This window comes from Malaclemys terrapin, chromosome 10 (genome assembly GCF_027887155.1).
Source record: "Malaclemys terrapin pileata isolate rMalTer1 chromosome 10, rMalTer1.hap1, whole genome shotgun sequence".
NCBI lineage: Eukaryota > Metazoa > Chordata > Testudines > Emydidae > Malaclemys > Malaclemys terrapin.
Window position 1 is genome coordinate 31195663 of NC_071514.1, and position 12387 is coordinate 31208049.

Sequence of the window (12387 nt, forward strand, 5' to 3'; positions counted from 1 at the left end):
GAATGATAAATGATAGCCCTTTGACAAACTGTCACAGGGTTTGCTGCTCACTGTTGGGGCACCTCTTTGTGGGTCATCTGGGAATTAGCTCTCAACCAGTCTGACACCCCCTCTTCTAGTTGCTTGACCCATGGTCTCTCTCTCTCTCTCTCTCTCTCTGGACTCAATTGCTCCCTCCTTGTGGCTTGGCCCTCCACCTAGGTCACTGCCGTTTTCCCCTTCCATTGTAACAAAGTCTTGCTGGATGAAGTGTCTCAGGCAGTCCTCTGCCCAGATGGTGCCACTTCTCCAATGACTGGTAGGGAACCTGGACCCACCTATTACTCTGGGCTCCAGTCCATGCTATGCTGTGACTAGCAATCACAGTCTATACAATCCCAGACCCCTTTGCTGTTTCCCTGGGCTACTTCCCACCTTTCATCTCTTGCTCTGCCCTCTCCCCACCCCTTTCCCCCCAGGTTGCCACTGGAGCTTCCTATTTTGGTTTTCTTGGGTTCTTGTCACAGTCTGTATTCCCAGGAAGTATCCCAGGACTTACTCCCTCCTAGGACTCCTCCATGACTCTTGCCAACTCCCCTCCACTCTAAGGAGTGACTGCAGCCCTCCTCTTACCACCAACTTCCTCTCTTTATGCCTGTCCCAGCTCCTCCCCCAGCTGGGCTTCATCAGCCATTAGGTTTCATCAACCCTGACCCTCCTCCAGGTGCAGTCTGTCACAGGGTTAACTGGCCCTTTTGACCTAGTCGGGCCTTGTATGGGGTGGACACCCCATCACACCTTCCTAATCTTGATTTTCGGGTGTCTACGGGAAAAGAACTTATATAAATATTACAGACACATTCTTTAGTTGTGTTGTAAACATGAAAAAAGCTAAACTAATAAAAACAGATGAGTACTGCTTAAATTAGGAATATGTCTTTCAGCTCTCTATTTTCACAAAAATAAGAATGTAATGTAGATTATGCCAGACTTTTTTTTAAACAATTATTCAATAATGGATGCTGGGAGAGATCACAGAAAACTTGATTGCTGTTTTAGTCTAGCTAGATTTGATGGTTTATTTGTTTATTTTAAACATCACTGTTTAATCAGAACATCTACATTTTTGTCTGCAGAGCAAGCAAACCAGTTCCCTTTCTGAAAATTCTTCAACTGGAAAAGAGGCCTGGTCCAGGGCTTATGTAGGGTTACCATATTTCAGCAAGCAAAAAAGAGGACGGGAGGAGCCCCGCCCTAGCCCCTCCCACTTCCCGCCCCCCCCAGAACCCCCAACCCTCCCCCCGTTCCTTGTCCCCTGACTGCCCCCTCCTGGGACCCCTGCCCCTAACTGCCCCCCAGGACTCCACCCCCTATCTAAGCCTCCCTGCCTCTTGTCCCCTGACTGCCCCAACCCTTATCCACACCCCCACCCCCAGACAGACCCCTGGGACTCCCACGCCCCATCCAACCACTCCCCACCCCCTGACAGCCCCCCCCAGAACTCCCAACCCATCTAAACCCCTCTGTTCCCTGTCCCCTGACTGCTCCGATCCCTCTCCCCACTCCTGCTCCCTGACAGCTCCCCCCCAGAACTCCCAATCCCCCACCCCCCCCGCTCCTTGTCCCCTGACTGCCCCCTCCTGGGACCCCTGCTCCTAACTGCCCTCCAGAACCCCACCCCCTACCTAAGCCTCCCTGTTCCTTATCCCCTAACTGCCTCTTCCTAAGACCCCCCCCAACTACCCCCCAGGACCCTACCCCCTACCTGTACCCTGACTGCCCAAAACTTTCTCCACTCCCCCCAAAAAGCCCCCCCCTGAACTCCCGACCCCCCCCCCGTTTCTTGACTGCCCCCTCCAGAACCTTCCTGCCCCTTTTCCTGCTGCTCAGAACAGGGTGTTGGGCTCTGTGCGAGCCGGACACGTGGCTGCGCTCCCCAGCACAACACACAACACGGTCCCTGGCCCTGCACAGTGCTGCCGGACCGGGACACTGGGCTGCCGGGGAGGAGGAGTTGCCGGCTCAGAATGCAGGGAGGGAGGAGGAGGAGCTCCTCTACAGCTGCTCCGGAGTCCAGCCCATGACTTTCCTGCAGCCCTCCCAGCCGCTCGCTCTGCTCTGCCAGGGGAGGGGGGAAATCCCGGACATTTTGAGTGATTTACAAATTCCCCCCGGACGCTATTTTTAGCACAAAAAGGAGGACATGTCCGGGTAAATCCAGACGAATGGTAACCCTAGCTTATGGCACCAGCCTGGCACTGGGAAGATCCAGGTTTAATTCTTTGCTCTGTCACGCTTGCTGTGTGATCTAGGGCAAGTCATTTGGTTAGGCCTCTGGTGTGCAGTGACAATTCTTTTTCTTTCTCACCAGTTTTATCTCGTTGCTACTGTGTGTTCTTGCTGTCTGATTGTTGTACCATCTACTGTCTTATATTTATACTTAAGACTGTAAGCTCCTTAGGGCAACAATTGTCTTTATTATGTGCTTGTATAGCACCTATCACATTGGGGCCTTGGGCTAAGACTGGGGCCTCTAGGTGCTACCACAATATAAATAAATAATATGTGGATAAATAAATAAAAACAATCCCGCTGTACCTCAGCTTCCCATTGGTAAAATGGGGATAATAGTTCTCTGCCTCACAGAGGTGGTGGGAGACTGGATACCTGCCCATAAATGAACATTACACCAATATGTACCAGAACTGGAAAAGCTGATGATGCAGGGATTTTGAAAGTATGGGGTTTCGATATGCTCAACATATTTGTGTATCAACATTTCCGAACTACTGTAAAAACAAGTGAGTTAAAATTTTTGGGCCAGATTTTTCAGTGGGTCTCCTTAAATTTGCAAGTGCACAATTCTCCATACAATTTAATTTGTGTGCAGATCAACATTTGCTCATGCAAAAAAATGTATTTGCATTTTTATGTACTCAATTAATGTGTTTATTGACATTTCCCCAATATGGACTTTGTTTTGCTACTGATAAACATGCACAACTCCCATTAACAGAACTGCCTAATGAACAGAATTGACCTGTAAACATTAACAGGACTGATGACTTTAGGAAACAAGGGCCTAATCCATTTCTCATTACAGTAAGCACAACCTTGCTCAATCTATACATCAATGACCCAGTAACAGAAATTCATCTATGCAGATATCTGCTGCGAACTACAGCCTCCAACTTTCTTTGAGCTGTAGACCCTGAGTGACGACACTGCAAAGCTGGCAGACCACTGTAAGACCTGGTGGCTTCAGCCTAGCACCAGCAAGACAGTCTCTAGCACATTCCACCTCCACCAAACCAATGCTAAGAGAGAACTAACAGCATAAAGAATGGCCGGAGGCTGAAGCATACCCAGTTTACACAGGCATGACCCTTGACTGAACACTGACGTACAAAAGCCACCTGAGCAAGATAGCAGTGAAGGTCAAGACATGCACAACAACCTTCTCAGCAAACTGGCAGGTTCTTCACAGGAAGCGGATGCTCCAACCCTCAGCCCTTGCCATCTCATACATAATAGCAGAGTACCATGCGTCAGTATGGAGTCGGTCAGTACACACCAAATTTGTTGACATGCAACTCAACTCAACAATGCGCATCAGTTCTGAGCCACGTTGCTACCACTTACATCAGGAGGGAGATTGCAGCTGGCAAGCTGCTCGAGATGGTACTTGCCAACCTAAGCCTGACCTTGTTCAGCTATCTTTTTAGCCCACCAGCTATACGTCTTTCATCACGACCCCCACTGTGGTCAAGGCTGCCATGCCAGGACATGACAGCGAAGTCCCTGTGGTGAGAAGACTGGTGCTTAATATCAATCTCCAATCAGTTCATTGTCACAGTACCTACTGCTCACCCACTCGGCTTCGACCTGCCACATTGCCAGTGGGCCCTTTCAAACTGGGCAAGGCCTCTGTGCAGCCAACCAGGACAGCTGGGGTCTTTGAGACAAACCAAGCTGCAGCTATTGTGCCGATCAAATAATAATGCACATTGTCGAGGAGTGCCCCCTAACCAAATTCAGCAGGGCTCTAAGAGCTCCACTTGACCACTAAGAATGCTGTCGCTTGGTTTGGTGAATATGCAAATGATAAATAAAATAAATGTTAAACAAAGTTAGATCAGGACCCTAATGAAAGTGTTCCTCAGAATGAAAGAATTCTCTCTCTATCCTCATAGGAAGACTATTATCCTTTAGAAGGGGATCACCCACTCTTTCCTTCCTCTAAAGGCATCCATCCCTATTACTTCTACAATGGTTTCAGGCTCCCTAAAGATGTTATGTCTTCAGACTTCTACAAAGACTTTCTAAAACTCCTTGAACTTCCCCAGTGGCAGTGCTGCCTATCAATAGATGAACCAAGCCCTCTGAAAATTTAATTTCTCTTGACAAAGACCCTCACGCGACTGCCCAAGAAGCAGATTTTGTCACACACTGACAGAACACATAGCGAACACTATACCAGGAAGAACAGGTCTGCACAGATCAGAGTGGTCCCATTATTATGCTTAGAGGGGATATTTACATAAGGACTCCTGTAATACATACCTTAAAGGAGCACTGTCAAGGTTTATCTATTTAAAAAAACCTCTAATTAAAGAGTATTTTTCCATAATAATTAGCTTCTCAATTATCCCATTAGAATTAGATTGGTGGTGATTTCACCAGGATTCCCACCCTTAATCTAACCAGAATCTGATATTGAAATAGCATCTTGTTTTATCTACCAAGAATATAAATACTTAAGGCAAATTTTATTCTTGGATACCTAAGTATGACTCCCACAGAATTCAATATACATTAAGTACATGTGTCATGGAACAATAAGGCCTATGGCCTAGATCTTGAAAGTTGCTTTGCATGACCCAGAGTGCACATGAAACTCCACCGAACTCAACGAGATTCCATGCACGGAAGCTGCCTGGACAGATGCTGCAGTTTGATATTATTCTACATTTCATAGCGACAAAAAAACCTTTTATGAAGTCTCTTGTCTTGCTCTATGCAGAATAGAGCCTCTTAAATTTACAATGATCCATATCGTACCCTGTGTCATTGTACTCGGGTTTTATTTTGTCTCCCCAGAAGCTAGTCAGAATCAACTATTATTTTGGAAAGGGAGAAAAAAAAAGTGGCCAAATTCAGGCCATAAGCACATTTATCATAACTTCTGTTATAGGTAAATATAGATTCATTCAGACTATCTGCTGCCCCATGCTATGCTCTCTCAGCAGATTAGTCCATCCAGGGACAGGAATAATCTGTGAGAGACAGGGGAGGAGTGATCAGAGGATATATTCACTAATCAAGCTTTATATCCTAAGCCTGCAAAGCTTTAAAATATCACTATACTAGGCCTGTAGGGATGGGTTGGTTAGAGAGGACACAGGTCTGTGGGGTAGTTGGGTAAGGCACTCTGCCCTGCAGTCAGCCACGGTGCTGCTCCTGGTCCCTCTTCTCCCTGAGCTCCAGTAGGAGTGGTATCCCTGAATCCGAACCCCACTCCTACCTCGGGGCTCTCAGCTTTGTGGACCTCCTCAGGCTGGCATGATGCCAGCAATGGCAGTGACTGTGGGATCTGTGCCCAGCTGGGGTAGGTGAGTTGCTCCCCTAATATTAATGGCAGGTGCCAACACCAAGTTGAAACAGCACTCCCTCAAATTTGGCTCAGCTGCCCCTCTGTCATGACGCAGGGGTGACCCAGCCAAACCCGAATGGCCCTGTAACCTATGCACTAGATCACAATGCCACTCACTCCAATTTGTCAACTGCACCTCTGTCGTGACAGAGGAGCGGCCAGGCGAAACCTGAGATGGGGCCCCTGTGGAAGTGACCAAGTGCACATTGGAGTCCGGTGGCATCTTTAAGGTGCCACCGGACTCCTTGTTGTTTTTGTGGATACCGACTAACACGGCTACCCCCTGATAAGTGCACATTGGTTAATCTGGGCCTCATTTCTATGAGTGCAATTTAACCCATGAAGCCACATTAAAGCTATCCCTCATCTTTCTGTACAAAAATAACAGATTTCCCTGTATCCAAAACTAAGAGCTACAGGACAAAAAATAACAGTTTAGTAAGTTAAAAAAATACCTCCAACCAAAGACTGTTACTAATTGCTTAGAAGCGCTTTCAACTGATATAGGATCAGACATCCTGAACCAAAGGGGGGAGAGAGAGAGAGAGAGATGCTGAAGAAGCCTCAGCCAATATACATAAAAACCTGTGATAACAGGAAACTAGCCAAGATAGTGCCATTATCTAAAAAAAAAAAGAGAGCAAAGAACAGAACAAAAAATTCAGTCCAATTATTTTTAACTTCAGCCTTAGAGAAAGTATCATCATCTATTTTAAGAGATCAATTGGGAGTATTTATTAAAATAGTTCAGGTTTCTGAAGCATTGTTGGTTTTAATCACCTATTATTTTCTAACTTGTTTGAGTTCTTTAAGAATAAAAGCTACCAAGAGAGATAAAAGGACTCCACTGTATATTCTTTGGTCAGGAAACTTGCTTGAGAATATTTCACATTTGAGGTTAGTGACTCAGGTGCAAAAAAACCACAGAATAGGAGGACTGAGGAGATCAAGTTGAATTTAAGAGTTAGAGAATGAGAGATACTGTCTCACCTAAACCTTCCACTTACTTCCTGAAGAATAACTTTAGAAACCTTGAGGTGAGAGCTTAAGGTACTGAGATAAATGAAGAACACCTGAATTTTCTCAAGATTTTCTAAAACATCTACAGAGCTTGAAGCACCTTCAAATGAACCTGAAACAGAGGCTAAGAATATAGACGTAATATGAATATTATTTATACTATATTTATATAGCACCAAAACGTCAAATTTAGCTTTACAGAGATTTCATAACAAAATGGTCCCTGCCCAAGGATGTTCACCATCTGCATCAGACAAACACAGCAAATGAAAACATACAAATGAAAGGGATAGGGGAAAACAGTGCCAGAGATGAACTAAACAAAATTAAGGGTATGGAATCCTATATGATCGTCAGTCAATATTTTCAGGTCTGATCTGAAATACCTTACTCTGCTTGTGAAAAAAATAAATAAATAAAGCGCATTAAGGACTTGATCCAAAGCAAAGCCAACAGGAGTCTTTCAACTGGTTTCAGTAGGCTTTGGTAAAGGACTTGAATGGCATTAAGGAAATTGTACTCAAACCTTGGTGGAAAGTAGAAGCAGAATAAGTAATGCAAATCTTATTGCCAAGAGACTATAAGAAATCCCCCCAGACAAGCCATCCACACACTAAACCAAATGCTGGAACCAATTACAAAATATTCTTTAAGTGGGTTAACGAGTGGTTGGAAGAGATTTCTAGAAATAAAATAATGTAACAGTTTTTTCCTCCTGACCCCCGCCCCCCACTGCACAGTCGTTTAGAAATTTGCTGGATCCTACAAGAAACAAACTGCCTGAGAACAGTAAAATACATTCTTTTTCTATTCTCCTCTCCTTTTTGGATTAAGAAGTGATTCTGGACAGAACACTGACCTTGTATATGCCCATTGCTATGCATCTCTCATGTGCACATATTGCCAGATAACTGTACATGTGCACCTGAGTTCTGAATTATGGACTCAGTATGGCCTTTGTCGATCTATCATTACTGGATTTTTAAAGCGTAGTTGCATTTTTTAAAAGAGATTAAGTCTACATTATGGAGGCTAACCCTCACAGCTATGTCGGCATAGCACCGTTGTGGAAGCACAACCTACACTGACAGAGGGTTTTTTTCCCTGTTAATATAGGAACACCACCTCCCTGAATGATGTTAGCTACACTGATGGAAGCACTTTTCTACTGACATAGCTGTGTCTGCACTGGGGCGCGGGGGTGTACGTCAGCATTGCTACATTAGTCAGGTGTGTGTTTTTTTTCCAGTCTTGACCAATTTAGGCGTGCATATTCTGATGGGGCAAGGCAAGATGGCTACAGTAAAGTAGTGAGGAACAGGTATGTTAGCCCCAGGCTAAACAAATCCCTGGTACCATGGTAACCAAATGGCAGTTGCTCCAGGTTAATCAAAACACCTGGGGCCAATTAAGATCCTTCTAGAAGGCAGTGGAGATAGCTAGATTGATTGGGACACTTGAAGCCAATCAGGGGCTGGCTGGAACTAGTTAAAAACTTCTCAGTTAGTCAGTGAGGTGTGGGTGTCAGGAGCTATAGGAGGGAGTTGTGCTGTTGGAGGAATTAAGTAGTACGAATCCATATCAGGTGCAAGGAAGGAGGCCCTGAGGTAACGGTGAAGGAGATATTGAGTGGGGGGCTGCTGTGGGGAAGTGGCCCAGGGAATTGTACATGTCCTATTTCCAAAGTCAGCTACCATAGCTGCTAATTTTAGGGTCCCTGGGCTGGAGCCCGGAGTAGAGGGCGGGCCTCGGTTCCCCCTCCCCTCCCTGATTAATCACTGAGACTGGGAGACAACAGAGACTGTGCGAGGGAGGGTTGCTTCTCCTCACTTCCCTTGTTGGCTTATGATGAAAATGGCTCAGTAAGCTGTGACCCTTGCCTCTAGAGAGAGAAGGGCTACGTGGACGGTCACAGTGAGCCCCTGAAGCTAGCAAAATCTGCCAGGAAATGCAGGACCCACGGAGTCAAGGACAGAACTTTGTCACAATATATAAATGTCAAGCCTTTCACTTAGATCTAAAGTCACAAAGAACTGCAGGATGTTTCAGCTGCCACCACAATAAAAGCAGAAGTAGAGTGGCTCGATACACAATATAGGAAACAGCAAGTGGTCTATAGTCCCCACTTCTACATCGCCAATTCTAAAATTAACTGTCACAGCAACAGGAATCCAAATCTTCATTTACAATGCAGATAATGTTCTAGTTCACCTTGTACACTTGCAACAACTGAGCTGCTGATTTACAGTTTGTTGCAGTGAACTTCTAACATGATGGATAGTCAGGGTACATAAAACATTTGTGACGTGCACTGGCACCAAATAGTCAGGGAACAGCACAACTTCAATGTCTGCTTCATTGCTCATTTTTATTTCCCCCAATAGCTTAAAGCCAGACTGCTAATATTAGTTTATGCTTATTCTTGAGCCACAAATAGCCATACAGCCGACTAAAGCTATCTTTAAGCAAGTTGTTCATTGACTTACTTTCAACAGATTTTAAATAAGAGTTCCTTGAGGCATGTATCAGATGGGCATTATACTGCTGGTTTTCGGTGAGGAAAATAGTCCATTTTTGCCACAGTAGAAGGTGTGAATAAGTGAAAATATGTCCCCTGAGAAATCTGAAAAAGAAGAGACTGTACATTAATCATCTTCCTTCCTATGCACAGTTTGAATGATACCAATTATCAATGCATTTTAAAAAGTCAGCCCTACCCTCTGATATTAGGTGCCCACCATATAGCACTGACATTGATATTGACACACAGCTATTTGCATGGAAAAAGCAGATTAGCTGGGTATCCCTCTGCCTGTGCACACAGGTAGGAGTTCTGAATGCACAAAATGGGTGCAATGTTCACTTAGGCAGGCATGAAAAAAAATCAGTGAGAGCCTTAAAGCGAGGTAAAAACAACATGAATTAATTTTTTGTGGTCAAATTTTCACCTAGGGTTAAGCGGGAGGGCAGAGGGACATGTCATAACATTTCAGGGAAGTGAAATTATGAGAAGAGCAGCCATAGGGGAGGTGTTTTTGAGGGTGAGAAGTTACCCATCACTGGGTAATGTTGGAGAGGAATGTTAGGAACCATTGTCATGCTGAGCATCTACTCTAGCAGTAGCATGTAGGATGGTAAGTAGTATGAGCACTGAGATACAGCTTCTGCCCAAAGCACCCAGAGTGTTGGTACACATTCCATTGTTGGAGATTGGCTGTCGTTACTTTGATAGTTTTGCCAGGAAGGGTGGTTGGAGGTAGGATGAGAACTGGAGAGGTTTGCTTTGTGAAATGTTGGCTTTCTGAAGATTGAGCAGGCTCCTGTATTTTTCAAGGGAGTTTGGTGGGTTCTCTGCTCTGAAAGAAGCCGTGGTTTCCATGAAGAGTGGACACAGTTGTATTTTGATGTTTTTCATGAACCAAGAATCTTAAATGGGGCTTGGGTATTTTTCAGGGCTTCACCTTGTGTGATAAACAACACTCTCCTGTGGTTCTGGTGTGATTAATGCCATCTGGTCGGTTTTACAGTGAAAGAAGCAAGGCTTGCATCTTTGTTCTACAAATGTTCCTTACCTTGCAATACTCCCAATTGATGAGTAGAAGGGGAGAGCAAAGAGGAGTCACAAACTAAAACAGTGTGAATAATGGGGTTGAGGAAAACAAGCTAGGTAGGAGCAAAATAAAATAAAGTAGCTTGAATTACCAAATCACATCAACACTGAAATTTTTGCGGTCTTAAAAAAGATTTAAGTACACTGGAAAAGCGAACTGGCACGTATCCAGCAGGTAGCCCAAATTCCCCAGGTATAGAGGAGCATTCTGGTGGTCTCATTTTAAAAAATGACTACTTCACATATAAATTCCACAGTGCAAGGCACAAGCAGGCTTTCCTTCACTACCAGCTGTGCTTGTCTTTCTATGCCATTTCTCGTTTACAAATTCCTTTATATAGACAGTGCATGGGAACGCTCACTCTTTTTGTATGTGTTTCTTAAATCTCTATGACGAGCATAGAATATTGGTGGAGCAAGGGATTTACTTAATATTTACCTATGTGCTAGATCCCGTATAAGACAAAGGCAGACTTGGTCTCTGTCCTACCTAGCCTACAATCTAAATCTAATCACACTTTTAAATGCATAATCACATTGCAAAATTTGAATGAGCAAAGACCATGAGAAAGCATTTAGTAATTAACTGCACTGGTTTTTCCTCCCTGTGAGAGTTAAAATCCACTTTTCTTCACTTGACTTGTGCCACTGGTTTCAGTTTTGGAGAGTGTGGGCAGTGGATTCAACCAATAATAGGGTTACCATTCGTCCGGATTCCCCCGGACATGTCCAGCTTTTTAAGCTAAAAATAACGTCCGGGGGGAATTTGTAAATGTCCGGACTTCCCCCCCATGCAGAGCACGCGCGGCTAACAGTGCTGCCGGATGGTGTCACTTACTTGGGGCTCCGACACTCAGCCAGAGAGGGCTCCTCCTCCTCCCTCTCTCCCTCCCTCCCTGCATCGCAGATCGGCTCCGGCAGTCTGGGGCTCCTCCCCCGCTGCTGCCCAGCGGCTCAGGCAGTTCCTGAGCAAGTTCACCGAGACATTAGGTGAAGAAAGGCCAACAACAAGGGGGTCGGAGAAGGGGCAGGGAGGTTTTGGAGGGGGCAGTCAAGAGACAGGGGGGGGGTCGGGAGTTCAGGGGGGGCTTTCTGGGGGAGGGTGGATAAGGTTTTGGGCAGTCAGGGTACAGGTAGGGGGTAGGGTCCTGGGGGGCAATTGGGGGGGTCTTAGGAGGGGGCAGTTAGGGGACAAGGAACAGGGAGGCTTAGGTAGGGGCTGGGGTTCTGGAGGGCAGTTAGGAGCAGGGGTCCCAGGAGGGGGCAGTCAGGGGACAAGGGGGGGGTTGGGAGTTCTGGGGGGGGGCTGTCAGGGGGCAGAAGTGGGGAGAGGGATCGGAGCAGTCAGGGGACAGGGAGCAGAGGGGTTTAGATGGGTCGGGAGTTCTGGGGAGGCTGTCAGGGGGTGGGGAGTGGTTGGATGGGGCGTGGGAGTCCCAGGGGTCTGTCTGGGGGTGGGGGTGTGGATAAGGGTTGGGGCAGTCAGGGTACAGGTAGGGGGTAGAGTCCTAGGGGGCCAGTTAGGTGGGGGCAGGGTCTCAGGAGTGGGCAGTCAGGGGACAAGAGGCAGGGAGGCTTAGGTAGGGGGTGGAGTCCTGGGGGGCAGTTAGGGGCAGGGGTCCCAGGAGGGGGCAGTCAGGGGACAAGGAGCTGGGGGAGGGTTGGGGGTTCTGAGGGGGGAAGTGGGAGGGGCAGGGGCGGGGCTAGGGCAGGACAGGGGCGGGGCTCCTCCCGTCCTCTTTTTTGCTTGCTGGATTATGGTAACCCTAACCAATAAGGATGTGGAGATAGCAGCTTAACGGCATCAAAAGTGTTAGCATTATGAGCTCTGTATGAATAATCTTACTGAAACAGTTCTCCAAGCATACATTATCTTCTTGTACATAAAGATCAGAGACGGACTTGAATGCTTAATACTTTGGCAAGTGCATAGTCCATGTTAAGACTTGTAGTGTGTTCCCTTAAAGTGGAATCTTTTGCACAGACAGTTCTTGACACATACATGTCAGTTACTATATGAAACACAGGGCTTGAGTCTCTGCTGCCCTCACCAAGGGGCATGTCCATCTGGTCCCACAGCTCAGACTACAGGGGTGCGAATAGCAATGCGCTCAAAAGTGCTGTT

At 46.2% G+C, this 12387-nt stretch overlaps 1 protein-coding gene across 4 annotated transcripts in view; it reads right to left on the reverse strand.

Annotated features, from left to right (window-relative positions):
- Window positions 1-12387, reverse strand: part of OTUD7A (OTU deubiquitinase 7A) — a 275367-nt gene that overhangs the window by 144181 nt on the left and 118799 nt on the right. For all 4 annotated transcript variants that reach the window (XR_008446571.1, XM_054043157.1, XM_054043158.1 and 1 more), the window contains exon 3: window positions 9139-9275. The gene's annotated coding sequence lies outside the window, so the exon portion shown is untranslated. The remainder of the gene's footprint in view (window positions 1-9138; window positions 9276-12387) is intronic.